The following is a 13236-nucleotide window of genomic DNA, read 5'->3' as shown; positions in this document are numbered from 1 at the left end:
CGCCCATGGTGAGCGGTGGTGGGCTGGTGTGGGCTTGCTTATAGCTCCCCAGCTTAGCCACCATGTATTGGAGTTTACCCCAGTGAACGAGAGGGTCGCCTCTCTGCACCTTCGGATCGGGGAGATGGCTCTTGCCGAATAGCAGTATAGAGTATTCGGCCTTCTTGGAGTCCCTGGGAGAGGTACTGAGAGGTGCTCAGACTGGGGACTCCATTGTTCTACTGGGGGACTTCAACGCTCACGTGGGCGATGACAGTGACACCTGGAGGGGAGTGAATGGGAGGAACGGCCTCTCCGATCTGAACCCGAGTGGTGTTTTGTTCTTGGACTTCTGTGCTAGTCACAGTTTGTCCATAACGAACACCATGGTCAAGCATAGGGGTGTCCAGAAGTGCACGTGGCACCAGGACACCTTAGGTCGGAGGTCGATGATCGACTTTGTTGTCGTTTCATCGGACCTCCGACCCTATGTCTTGGACACTCGGGTGAAGAGAGGGGCTGAGCTGTCAACTGATCACCATCTGGTGGTGAGTTGGATCCGCTGGTGGAGGAGGAAGCCGGACAGACCTGGCAGGCCCAAACGTATGGTGAGGGTCTGCTGGGAACGTCTGGCCGAGCACTCTGTTGGGGAGGTCTTTAACTCCCACCTCTGGGAGAGCTTCTCCCAGCTTCTGAGGGAGGCGGGGGACATTGAGTCTGAGTGGACCATGTTCTCTGCCTCCATTGTCGATGCGGCTGTTCGGAGCTGTGGCTGCAAGGTCTCCGGTGCCTGTTGTGGCGGCAATCCCCGAACCCGGTGGTGGACACCGGAAGTAAGGGATGCCGTCAAGATGAAGGAGTCCTATCGGGCCATGTTGCCCTCCGGGACTCCTGAGGCAGCTGATGGGTTTCAGCAGGCCAGGCATGCCACAGCTCGGGCAGTTGCGGAGGCAAAAACTCAGAACTGGGAGGAGTTCGGTGAGGCCATGGAGGAGGACTATTGGTCGGCCTCAAAGAAATTCTGGCAAACCATCCGGCACCTGAGGAGGGGGAAACAGTACTCTGCCAACACTGTTTACAGTGCGGGTGGGGAGCTGTTGACCTCGACTGGGGACATTGTCGGGCAGTGGAAGGAATACTTCAAGGATCTCCTCAATCCCACCCTCATGTCTTCCATTGAGGAAGCGGAGGCTGATGACTCAGGGGTGGACTCGTCCATTACCCAAGCTGAAGTCACTGAGGTGGTTAGCAAGCTCCTCGGTGGCAAGGCACCGGGGGTGGATGAGATCCGCCCTGAGTATCTCAAGTCTCTGGATGTTGTGGGGCTGTCTTGGCTGACACACCTCTGCAACATCGTGTGGCAGTCGGGGACAGTGCCTCTGGAGTGGCAGACTGGGGTGGTGGTCCCTCTTTTTAAGAAAGGGGACCGGAGAGTGTGCTCCAATTATAGGGGAATCACACTTCTCAGCCTCCCAGGGAAGGTTTATCCAGGGTACTGGAGAGGAGAATTCGGCCAATAGTCAAACCTCAGATCCAGGAGGAACAATGCGGTTTTTGTCCTGGTCGCGGAACACTGGACCAGCTCTATACCCTTCATAGGATGCTCGAGGGTTCATGGGAGTTTGCCCAACCAGTCCACATGTGCTTTGTGGATCTGGAGAAGACATTCGAGCATGTCCCTCATGGTATTCTGTGGGGGGTGCTTCGGGAGTATGGGGTTCAGGGCTCTTTGCTAAGGGCTGTCCAGTCCCTGTACGAACGGAGCAGGAGTCTGGTTTGCATTGCCGGCAGTAAGTCAGACCTGTTCCCAGTGCATGTTGGACTCCGGCAGGGCTGCCCTTTGTCACCGGTTCTGTTCATAATTTTTATGGACAGAATTTCTAGGTGCAGCCAGGGGCCGGAAGGAATCCTGTTTGGGAACCACAGGATTTCATCTCTGCTTTTTGCAGATGATGTTGTCCTGTTGGCTTTTTCAAACCAGGACCTTCAGCATGCACTGGGGCGGTTTGCAGTCGAGTGTGAAGCGGCTGGGATGAGAATCAGCACCTCCAAGTCTGAGGCCATGGTTCTCGACCGGAAAAGGGTGGCTTGCCCTCTCCAGGTTGGTGGAGAAGTCCTGTCTCAAGTGGAGGAGTTTAAGTATCTCGGGATCTTGTTCATGAGTGAGGGCAGGATAGAGCGTGAGATCAACAGGCGGATCGGTGCGGCTTCCGCAGTGATGTGGTCGCTTTACCGGTCCGTTGTGGTGAAGAAGGAGCTGAGCCAAAAGGCAAAGCTCTCGATTTACCGGTCGATCTATGTTCTGACTCTCATCTATGGTCATGAGCTTTGGGTAATGACTGAAAGAACAAGATCGCGGATACAAGTGGCCAAAATGAGTTTCCTTCGCAGGGTGGCTGGGCGCTCCCTTAGAGATAGGGTGAGAAGCACAGTCACTCGGGAGGAGCTCAGATTAGAGCCACAGCTCCTCTGCATCGAGAGGAATCAGCTGAGGTGGCTCGGGGATCTCTTTCGGATGCCTCCTGGACGCCTCCCTGGGGAGGTGTTCCAGGCATGTCCCCCTGGGAGGAGGCCCCGGGGAAGACCCAGGACATGCTGGAGGGACTATGTCTCTCGGCTGGCCTGGGAATGCCTCAGTGTTCTTCCCGAGGAGCTGGCCGAGGTGTCTGGGGAAAGGGAAGTTTGGGCTTCCATGCTCAGACTGCTGCCTCCACGACCTGGCCCCGGATAAGCGGAAGCAGACGAGATGAGACATGAGAGATTGAGAGGTGACATGGGACATAGTACGGAGACATGGGACAAAAATAAAATACCTAGGCCTACATGTTATCTCATCTCATCTCATTATCTCTAGCCGCTTTATCCTTCTACAGGGTCGCAGGCAAGCCGGAGCCCATCCCAGCTGACTATGGGCGAAAGGCGGGGTACACCCTGGACAAGTCGCCAGGTCATCACAGGGCTGACACATAGACACAGACAACCATTCACACTCACATTCACACCTACGGTCAATTTAGAGTCACCAGTTAACCTAACCTGCATGTCTTTGGACTGTGGGGGAAACCGGAGCACCCGGAGGAAACCCACGCGGACACGGGGAGAACATGCAAACTCCACACAGAAAGGCCCTCGCCGGCCCCGGGGCTCGAACCCAGGACCTTCTTGCTGTGAGGTGACAGCGCTAACCACTACACCACAGTGCCGCCCTGCCTACATGTTATATTAACTTTTATTTATTATCAAAACCTGTAACAGATGAACTGTATGAACACGTGATGCTGGTACAGCGATAGGAAAATATCAGTTTACCCAAAACCTGATGAGAAAAAACAGTTCCATTCTCAAGAAGGAATGAAATAAGTTTAATCCTCATGCACGGACATGCCCACATTTTTAACAAAAATTTTTAAGCAAGTTTATATTTGTAAACCAGAAGAAAAAACAATTAACATGATGAACTGTCCCAACTCTCCACATCTGGCTATTTTGAAGAAAAAAAAATCATTAAATGTTTTTCCCCAGAATTTAAATTTAAAGGGGAACTGAAGTCATTTTTAAACTTGCTTTATTTCTTAATTACCATGTTATTCAATTACGTTTTTGGTTTTATTAACCTTATATTGTGACTCATATTGGCATATTATATTACATTTCTCTGCCTTTTCGGTTTTTAGCCATATTGAATGTAGTTCGTATGGTCCACGGCAGGTGTCGCTTATCCACACAATCTTCACGAGACTTGTGCGAGACTTCAAACGTGAAGTGTCAGCGCAGCCATTTTGTTTACACAGTGGCCAAATCGCCATATCATTCCAATTTAGATTCATTTTGAGATTTGCCAGCTTCATCAGTGATGGAGATCATTCCATACGACTTCGAACCATTGGTTAAATGGGGAAAAAAAAACCACTTTCGGACACTACTCCGTCGTGCTGGTATTTACGTCATTACTGTCGCACAATTAAAACGTGCCAGATCAGTCGGCTGGTGGGTTTTCAAAATAATAAATACATGCATAAATCCATATTATACTGAGCGTTTTCCCACATTAATAAATACAAAGTACCTGCATCTTTCAGTTTTTTTTTAAATCAAGGCTGAATACTTTCTTCTTTGCCTTTTAATAAATCAAATTTGAGTCTTTTAATTTGAGTTCTTTCAGCACGACCACAATGCATGATGGGATATATTGCTTTGGTTAGTGACCATTGGTTGTACACTACTTTTCGTGATGCATTGTGGGATACTTTGAGTGCACTAGGGTGTAAGTAATCCTCACTAAGGTTTAGGACAGCACTACAAAATGGCGTCCCCACTATATAGTGCCCTATATAGTGAGTAGGGAACAATTTCGGACACAGGGAAAACTTCCGGCTTGATTACATCAGCAATCAAAAGAGGGCGCGCGCGTCTTTTGACAATGTTGGCAGCTGTTGGTCGCTTTGATTTCCGCTGTATGTTTTACTTCCGTCCTAAGATGTCTCACACAGGTCTCAACGAATCTCGTTTATGGCCATTGCTTTGACATATGGACCGATATATTACAGAGCATATTTCAAACACTCCTAACTTGCTATAGCAGTGACAAAATAGTGATCAAAAATGCATTCCTATATTTAATAAAATGAGATAAATAGAGGGCGGCACGGTGGTGTAGTGGTTAGCGCTGTCGCCTCACAGCAAGAAGGTCCTGGGTTCGAGCCCCGGGGCCGGCGAGGGCCTTTCTGTGTGGAGTTTGCATGTTCTCCCCGTGTCCGCGTGGGTTTCCTCCGGGTGCTCCGGTTTCCCCCACAGTCCAAAGACATGCAGGTTAGGTTAACTGGTGACTCTAAATTGACCGTAGGTGTGAATGTGAATGGTTGTCTGTGTCTATGTGTCAGCCCTGTGATGACCTGGCGACTTGTCCAGGGTGTACCCTGCCTTTCGCCCGTAGTCAGCTGGGATAGGCTCCAGCTTGCCTGCGACCCTGTAGAAGGATAAAGCGGCTAGAGATAATGAGATAAATAGAATTTTGATTAAAAAAACATTTGCCTTCAGTTCCCATTTAATAAATAATACTATACATGGTAACTCTAGGCTACATACTTTAATTCCGAACCAATCTCCAATTCACCATCGTACATTAAACCATAGAATGGAGGTGGAGTCTCATCTCATCTCATTATCTCTAGCTGCTTTATCCTTCTACAGGGTCGCAGGCAAGCTGGAGCCTATCCCAGCTGACTACGGGCGAAAGGCGGGGTACACCCTGGACAAGTCGCCAGGTCATCACAGGGCTGACACATAGACACAGACAACCATTCACACTCACACCTACGGTCAATTTAGAGTCACCAGTTAACCTAACCTGCATGTCTTTGGACTGTGGGGGAAACCGGAGCACCCGGAGGAAACCCACGCGGACACAGGGAGAGCATGCAAACTCCGCACAGAAAGGCCCTCGCCGGCCACGGGGCTCGAACCTGGACCTTCCTGCTGTGAGGCGACAGCGCTAACCACTACACCACCGTGCCGCCCCCAGAAAATACAAGGTTTGGTTGACAAAAATACTGAACTGCACAAACCTTACTGCAGCATCCAGCTTCATGGCTCCAAAGGAAATAGGTTACTTGAAGGGGCAACATCTAACTTCTGATGTAATCTAAAACCTGATTGGTTGAAATTAATTTCTGGGAATACAAACTGTCCCAAGTCTTCCCACAATCCAAGACTGTAAATGCAGCCTGTCTCTGACAACAGCCACTTGCAAAAGTCCAATTATGGAAGAAGAGCGGTACCTTTGATGGAATGAAGCAAAATAAAACGTAATGGAAATGTTATATGAACTTCACAAATTTTCACATGTTGCGGATGTGTCCGGTGTGGTCCAAAAAAATCTGAGATCACAGAGAAAATCTGGGTATTTATTCATTTATTACTTAAAATAGGAAATGAAATCTGATACAAGGTCAAATTTTCCTCATGCCTAATCTCTTCTATTGAAGCACGTATTCAGACTACACTCTGATGGACTTAATCTAAAATGGATCAGAAAATTGTGTATAAATTTGTGGAGTCCATGCTAGCTCGAGTGCACACTGTCATTAAAGCAAAAAAAAAAAAAGGGACATGAATAATTCTATTCCACATGTCACATGTGATCACATATTATTCGCGTGATGTCTTGTCTTGTAACGTGCCATGAGATGAGGCAGGATGTAATTGCATAAACTCAGCATGGTCTTTATTTGACAGAAATCATAGTGCATCATTGTAGTGTATAGTGGAAAGAGGTGAGAGTGTGAGAGGGTAAGATTAGCAAACAACCAGGAGTCAAAGCAAAGAAAAACATGAAGCACAAAAAAAAAAAAGTCAGGAACAAGAAAATTAAAGTTCAGCCTTCATGACATAAAACATGATAAGACTTTATGTGAATCAAAATTCCTTATTTAGAGTTTATCAGGAGCACATCTGTAATCAGTTTTCTCACATCTCTTCCTGCATCTGGACAGCAATAAAATTAGCACAAGAGAGTGAGTTTTTAGTAGGTTGTATTTTCTATGAACCCAGAGGTTTTCATCATGTGGTCAGTTCATTATGTATCTGATTTAAATGTTGATAAAGTATAACTGTAAATGATTATTAATTTGAATATAAGCAATTATTATACATACAGGGCATTTTTTCGATGGAACAGAAACCTGTGTTCTATTCCCTTCTAGTGGGTTTCATTCATTTGGTTCAATAGAGTGCAATATTGTTCGCATATCGTTTATCCTAGGTGTATTACGTCACTCTACCCAATGGAGAATGAGCATTGAATATGGTCTATGATATTGCATGGTTGTCAAGACAACATGACATCACATGTTGGAGATGTAAAACTTCCACGCTTGCAAGTGACTGTGACAATTTGTAAACAAACATGGCTGCCAGGTTTTCTTTGTTAAATATGGAAGATTTTGAGAGAATTTTGAAAAAGAAAGATGCGTTGAACACCTGAAAGAAATGTGTATGTATAATAATAATAATAATAATAATGATAATAATAATAATAAAGCGGCTAGAGATAATGAGATTATTATATTAGCTGGCTTTTTTGTGGTATATCAGATATATTCCATTCAGCTAACATGATATTGAACTCATCTTCAACTTGTTCACCATCATGCTAGCTGAATGGAATATATCTGCTATATCATTCAATATTATTTAATTACTTACAGTATTCATTTATTTGCATTTAACCATAGAAATCTACCAAACTGGCAGTGATGCAATTCAATTAGTCATTATTTATGGAAAACTGGGCAGCACGGTGGTGTAGTGGTTAGCAATGTCGCCTCACAGCAAGAAAGTCCTGGGTTCGAGCCCAGTGGCCAGCGAGGGCCTTTCTGTGTGGAGTTTGCATGTTCTCCCCGTGTCTGTGTGGGTTTCCTCTGGGTGCTCCGGTTTCCCCCACAGTCCAAAGACATGCAGGTTAGGCTAATTGGTGGCTCTAAATTGACCGTAGGTATGAATGTTCATTTGCGTGTGAATGGTTGTTTGTCTCTGTGTTAGCCCTGCGATGATCTGGTGACTTGTCCAGGGTGTACCCCGCCTCTCGCCCATAGTCAGCTGGGATAGGCTCCAGCTTGCCTGCGACCCTGTAGAACAGGATAAGTGGCTACAGATAATGGATGGATGGATTATGGAAAACTGAAAGTTGATGATATTATGTGTGTGAACATCAAGCAATGCTTTATACCTGTAGCTGCCGTTATTACCTCCACCAAGAAGGTTATGTTTTCAGTGTGGTCTTCTTGTTTGTTTGTCTTTAAGAAGGATTGTGCAAAGCCTACCAATCTGATTTCCATGAAATTTGGTGGAAGGGCCAAGGAAGAACCGATTACATGTTGGAGCATCTCCAAGTCACAGGGCAGATCCACGAGTTTAGTTTCACTTTTGCAAACATTATGAGATATGGTATTTGGCTTTGGCATAAGTCTGCACTCAACAATGCCTTACATATTAAAATCCAGTAGATGGCATTAAAGTTCAAAAGTCGAAAAACATAGCCAATGTAGAAACATGATGACTCCATATCAAATCCACATTTGCAGGTGCCAGTAAACCTCTCGGATGCACATGTAGGCTCAGAATTCTAATAGTTTTGAAAATATATCCAGGTATATAAAGTGCTTGTGGTTGCAGAATTGCACATCCTAGAAGAATTGACTTTTGTCCTTGGCAGAGGTCTGCGCTCTCTGAGTGCCCTTCTGATATTGGCTTCTTTAATCAGCCTAAGGGATCTCACTTTTATGAATGATTTTATTTTCTTTGTCCCTGTGAAAATTTCCCAGATAACATGTGTAGTCCAGGTTTTACTGTCCAGATCAAGTATATGGTTGAGTGCCTCTGCTAAAGCATCCATTTTTTGTTTGACAACTCAGAAGAGGAGTTTAATACATGAGGGAGGTCAGTGATACATGGACTACAAGATGAAATACAACAAATAGCAGCAGCCAAACATCTTTTTTTTTCCAACATGAGACAACATCTGCGTAGAAAATCACGGACATGTGTATCATGAAGGGAGGGAAATTATCAGATGATTGAGTTTGGTGAAAAACAGTTGGTAATTCAGGCTGTAATTTTCTCAGAGGAGGTTTGAGAAAAACACTGACATGGTCGATCTGGCTGGAAATAAAATCACAGAGCAGCACCTGTAAAATAGGAAAATACCACAGGACCCCATGTCCAGATAGGGCTAAAGACACAACATGGTATAAATAGATAAACTAAATCAGGGACTAATAATATAAAGCAGCTGAACACAATAGGTAAGATTTATCCAGTGTCATTTCATATGATTCTATTTCATGGATCAACAATGATAGCCAAAAAAAAAAAAAGTATTTACATGCAAAAGAAACAAATTCACAAAATGGACAACATATAAATTCCACTCCTTTTCTCTTGAACTTATGAAGACTTCCAAAGCTTCATAAATTATGTTCCTTGCTGGTCATGTTCATCATGTGTTGCATACAGTGTTTATTATTAGCTCATCCGGCCAACAGGCAGATGAGTTTATGCCATCATGTGTTGTCCGTCGTCTGGCATCATCCACATCTCCCGAAAATCATGTCTTCTTTCTCAAGTCTTCATCGATTTCTATTCTTTTTGGCAGGAAGGTAGGGCTGCCTGGGGTGCATATAGATTCTACCCAAATTTCCTTAATTACAATTATTAATTAAGTTATGGACTAATTAGTCCTGAATGAGCAGTTCAACTCCTCGCAATTTTGGATTCTTTTTAGCAAATAGGTTGGTATTCCTAGGGTGTATGTACAGTGTCTTGCATTCATCCCCTTTGGTGTTTGTCCTGTTTTGTTGCATTACAAACTGGAATTAAAATGGATTCTTGGAGGGTTAGCACCATTTGATTTACACAACATGCCGACAACTTTAAAGGTGAAAATTGTTGTTTTATTGTGACACAAGCAATAATTAAAATGAAAAAAAAAAAAACCCCAGAAATCTGGAGTTTGAAACCCATACATAAGAGCCGGTCCAAACAATTCACTTCATAAGTCACATAATTGGTTAATTAAGATCCACCTGTGTGCAATCAAAGTGTCACATGATGTCACATGATGTATAAATCAACCTGTTCTGGAAGGACCCTGACTCTGCAACACTACTAAGAAAGCAACATGAAAACCAAGAAGCCTCCAAACAGGTCAGAGACAAAGTTGTGGAGAAGTATAGATCAGGGTTGGGTTATAAAAAATATCCCAAAGTTTGAATATCCCACAGAGCACCATTAAATCCATTATAGCAAAATAGAAAGAATATGGCACCACTACAAACCTGACAATAGAAGGCCCCGCCCACCAAAACTCACAGACCAGGCAAGGAGGGCATTAATCAGAGATGCAATAAAGATACCAAAGATAACACTGAAGGAGCTGCAAAGATCCACAGCGGGGATGGGAGTATCTGTCCATAGGACCACTTTAAGCCGTACACCCCACAGAGTGGGGCTTTATGGAAGAGTGGCCAGAAAAAAGCCATTGCTTAAGAAACCATATTTGGAGTTTGCCCAACAGCATGTGGCAGACTCCCCAAACACATGGAAGAAGATTCTCTGGTAAAATGAGACTAAAATTGATCTTTTTGGTTATCATGAGAAATGCTATGTGTGGCACAAACCCAACACCCTGGGAACACCATTCCAACAGTGAAGCATGGTGGTGGCAGCATCGTGTTGTGGGGATATTTTTCATCTGCAGGGACAGGAAAGCTGGTCAGGACTGAAGGAAAGATGGATGGCACTAAATACAGGGCAATTCTGGAGGAAAACCTGTTTGAGTCGGCCAGAGGTTTGAGACTGGGACGAAGGTTCACATTCTAGCAGGACAATTACCCTAAACATACTGCTCAAGCTACACTGGAGTGGTTTAAAGGGAAACAGTTAAATGTCTTGGAATGACCTCATCAAAGCCCAGACCTCAATCCAATTGAGAATCTGTGGCATAACTTGAAGATTGCTGTACACCAACGCAATCCATCTAACTTGAAGGAGTTGGAGCGGTTTTGCCTTGAGGAATGGGCAAAAATCCCAGTGGCTAGATGTGCTAAGCTCATAGAGACATACCCCAAGAGACTTGCAGCTGTAATTGCAGCAAAAGATGGCTCTACAAAGGATTGACTTATGGGGGGTGAATACCTATGCACACTCCAGATTTATGCTTTTTTAATCTTAATTATTGTTTGTGTCACAATAAAACAACAATTTTCACCTTTAAAGTGGTAAGCATGTTGTGTAAATCAAATGGTGCTAACCCTCTAAAAATCAATTTTAATTCCATCTTGTAATGCGACAAAACAGGACAAACACCAAGGGGGATGAATACTTTTACAAGACGCTGTTGCTTGTATATGACTTGAATATAGGTGTATATAGCTTGCAACATTTATTGCACAAGGTGGCCCATCGTTCCTTCTGGACTAGATGGGGCCAGAGTGAGCAACGCCGTCATTGACAGTCTTGTTTTTAAATTGCTTTATGATCTGTCAAGTGTTGAGAAAAGCAGTTTTAATGAAACTTGCAACCCTCACCCGAGATTAATTCCCAAAATGATAATGTTCATTCTTAGGAAAATGACTCTTCAGCAATTCTTAAGTGGTTTATTGAATAATTAAGGGTTCTTAGAGACAAAAACAGATTCTACTTCTACCCTTTAAGGGTTCTCCCAGAGAGGCAGTTAAAAAGGCTTCGGGTAATAGATTACATTTTTTAACAATTGAGTAATGCATATGAATAATAGCAAATTCAATGCCAGACTTAAAAAAAAAAAACAAGGTTATGTTGATTATTAATGACTTCTAGCTTCTTAAAGGGTCTGTTCTTGGAAAACTCATATTGTTTTACATAGAACCTATAAGAGTTCTCCCAAAAGCACAAATGGAAGAACTCAAGAACTCAATTCTTTTCCAATGGATGGGCAATTGGATGGTTATCAATTTCTATCTTCCTAAAAGTGCTCTTCTTGGAACTCTCTCTGATTGGAAAATACTCTGTTGTATGGTTTCACATAGAACCTTTAAGATTTCCTGTAAAACATAAATGGAAGAGCACTACATTTGTATAACTAATGGGTTTTCAAGGGTTCTTTGGATTATTAAGGCTTTCCCAAGCAGATCAAACCAAAGAAGATGACTGTTTCTCGATTTATCCTTTATAAATTATGAAATGATTATAGATGCCCATTTTTGTAAGCATGTACCAGTACATTAGACAGGTAAGCTAATGCACAGCATTTTCTGTATTGCACTCTCTAATACCCTTTGCACCATTTCTAGGGATTTGAACTGAAGATTTGTTTACAGCCATCCTACATCTTCACATTCCCTCACTTCCACCACTGCAGCAAGTCAAAGATCCTGGACTTTCACTTGCTCTCCTTCCCATCTCAGGTTGGCCTGCAGTTCCTGCTCTCTCACATCGTCTGACCTGCAGCACATTGGTGTTATGGATTGCTTCTTTGTTTTCACACTTCTCTTAGATTGAAAAGTACACTGCATGGAGAAAAAGTGTGTAGAAACTAAACCATCACATGCATATGTGCTTCTTGAGCATCCCATTTCAGATGTAGTCCTGCTTTATTGTGATAATAACCTCAATGCTTCTGGAAGGCTTTCCACTTGATTTTGGAGCGTGGCTGTGGGGATTTGCTTAATAAGCCACCAGGGCAGTGGGCAGAGTTTGGCTCAACAGTTATGGCTCTGGGTTACTGATCTGGAGGTCATGGGTTTAAGCCCCAGCACTGACAAGCTGCCAATGTTGGGCCCTTGAGCAAGGCTGTTAATCCTCTCTGCTCCAGCAGCACTGTGTCATTTACCCCCTTGTTGTATGTTGCTCTGGATAAGAGCTTCGGCTAAATGCCTCTAATGTACAGTGTGAAATCAGGCACTAATGTTGGGTGAGGAGGTCTAGGATGCAGTCTGTGTTCCAGTTCATCTAAAAGGTGTTCTGCTGGGTTGAGGTCAAGACTCTGTCCAGGTAACTTGACTTTTTCTGCACCAAACTTGGCAAACCATGTCTTCATGGAGCTCACTTTGTGCACAGGGGCATTGTCATGCTGGAACAGATTTGGCCCTCTTAGCTCCAGTGAAGGGAAGTCTTAATACTACAGCAAAGAAAGCATTCTCAAAAATTGTATACTTCCAACAAACTTTGTGAAAACAGATTGGGGAAGAACCATATATTGGTGTGATCAACTGGTGTTCACATAATTTTGGACATACAGATGCAGCTTATGTCTTCATGGGCCTTGTTTTGTGCATGGGGCATTGTCATGCTGGAGCAGGTTTGGGCCTCTTAGTTCCAGTAAAGGGAAATTGTTTCATATTCCTACAGCATACTGTATGATTGACACAAATCCACAATTTCAGCATTACTACCAAGCAGTCTCAAAGAAATTTGCTTGGTCGTGACTGTTGGCAAAATGAATTGTGATGCTGAACATTTTTCATACAGCTACACATCATTGGTATCCAAATACAGTAGAGTGAGGTTTTGTAAGGTTAAAAGATTTTTGATGAAGCAAAGCCTTTATGTCATTGCTGCATATCCTTACTATGATTTCCAGTACATACTGTATAACTTGAGAAATATCAGCTTCCCAATCTGGTGAGTACAACTATATCTTTGGCATTAACACAGACAAAAAAAACAAAACAATCAACTCATGGATAAATAATGACCCTTCTGAAATCTATTCACAACAAA

This window comes from Neoarius graeffei, chromosome 18, assembly GCF_027579695.1.
Source record: "Neoarius graeffei isolate fNeoGra1 chromosome 18, fNeoGra1.pri, whole genome shotgun sequence".
In the NCBI taxonomy this organism is placed as follows: Eukaryota; Metazoa; Chordata; class Actinopteri; order Siluriformes; family Ariidae; genus Neoarius; species Neoarius graeffei.
This window is presented reverse-complemented; position numbering follows the sequence as displayed.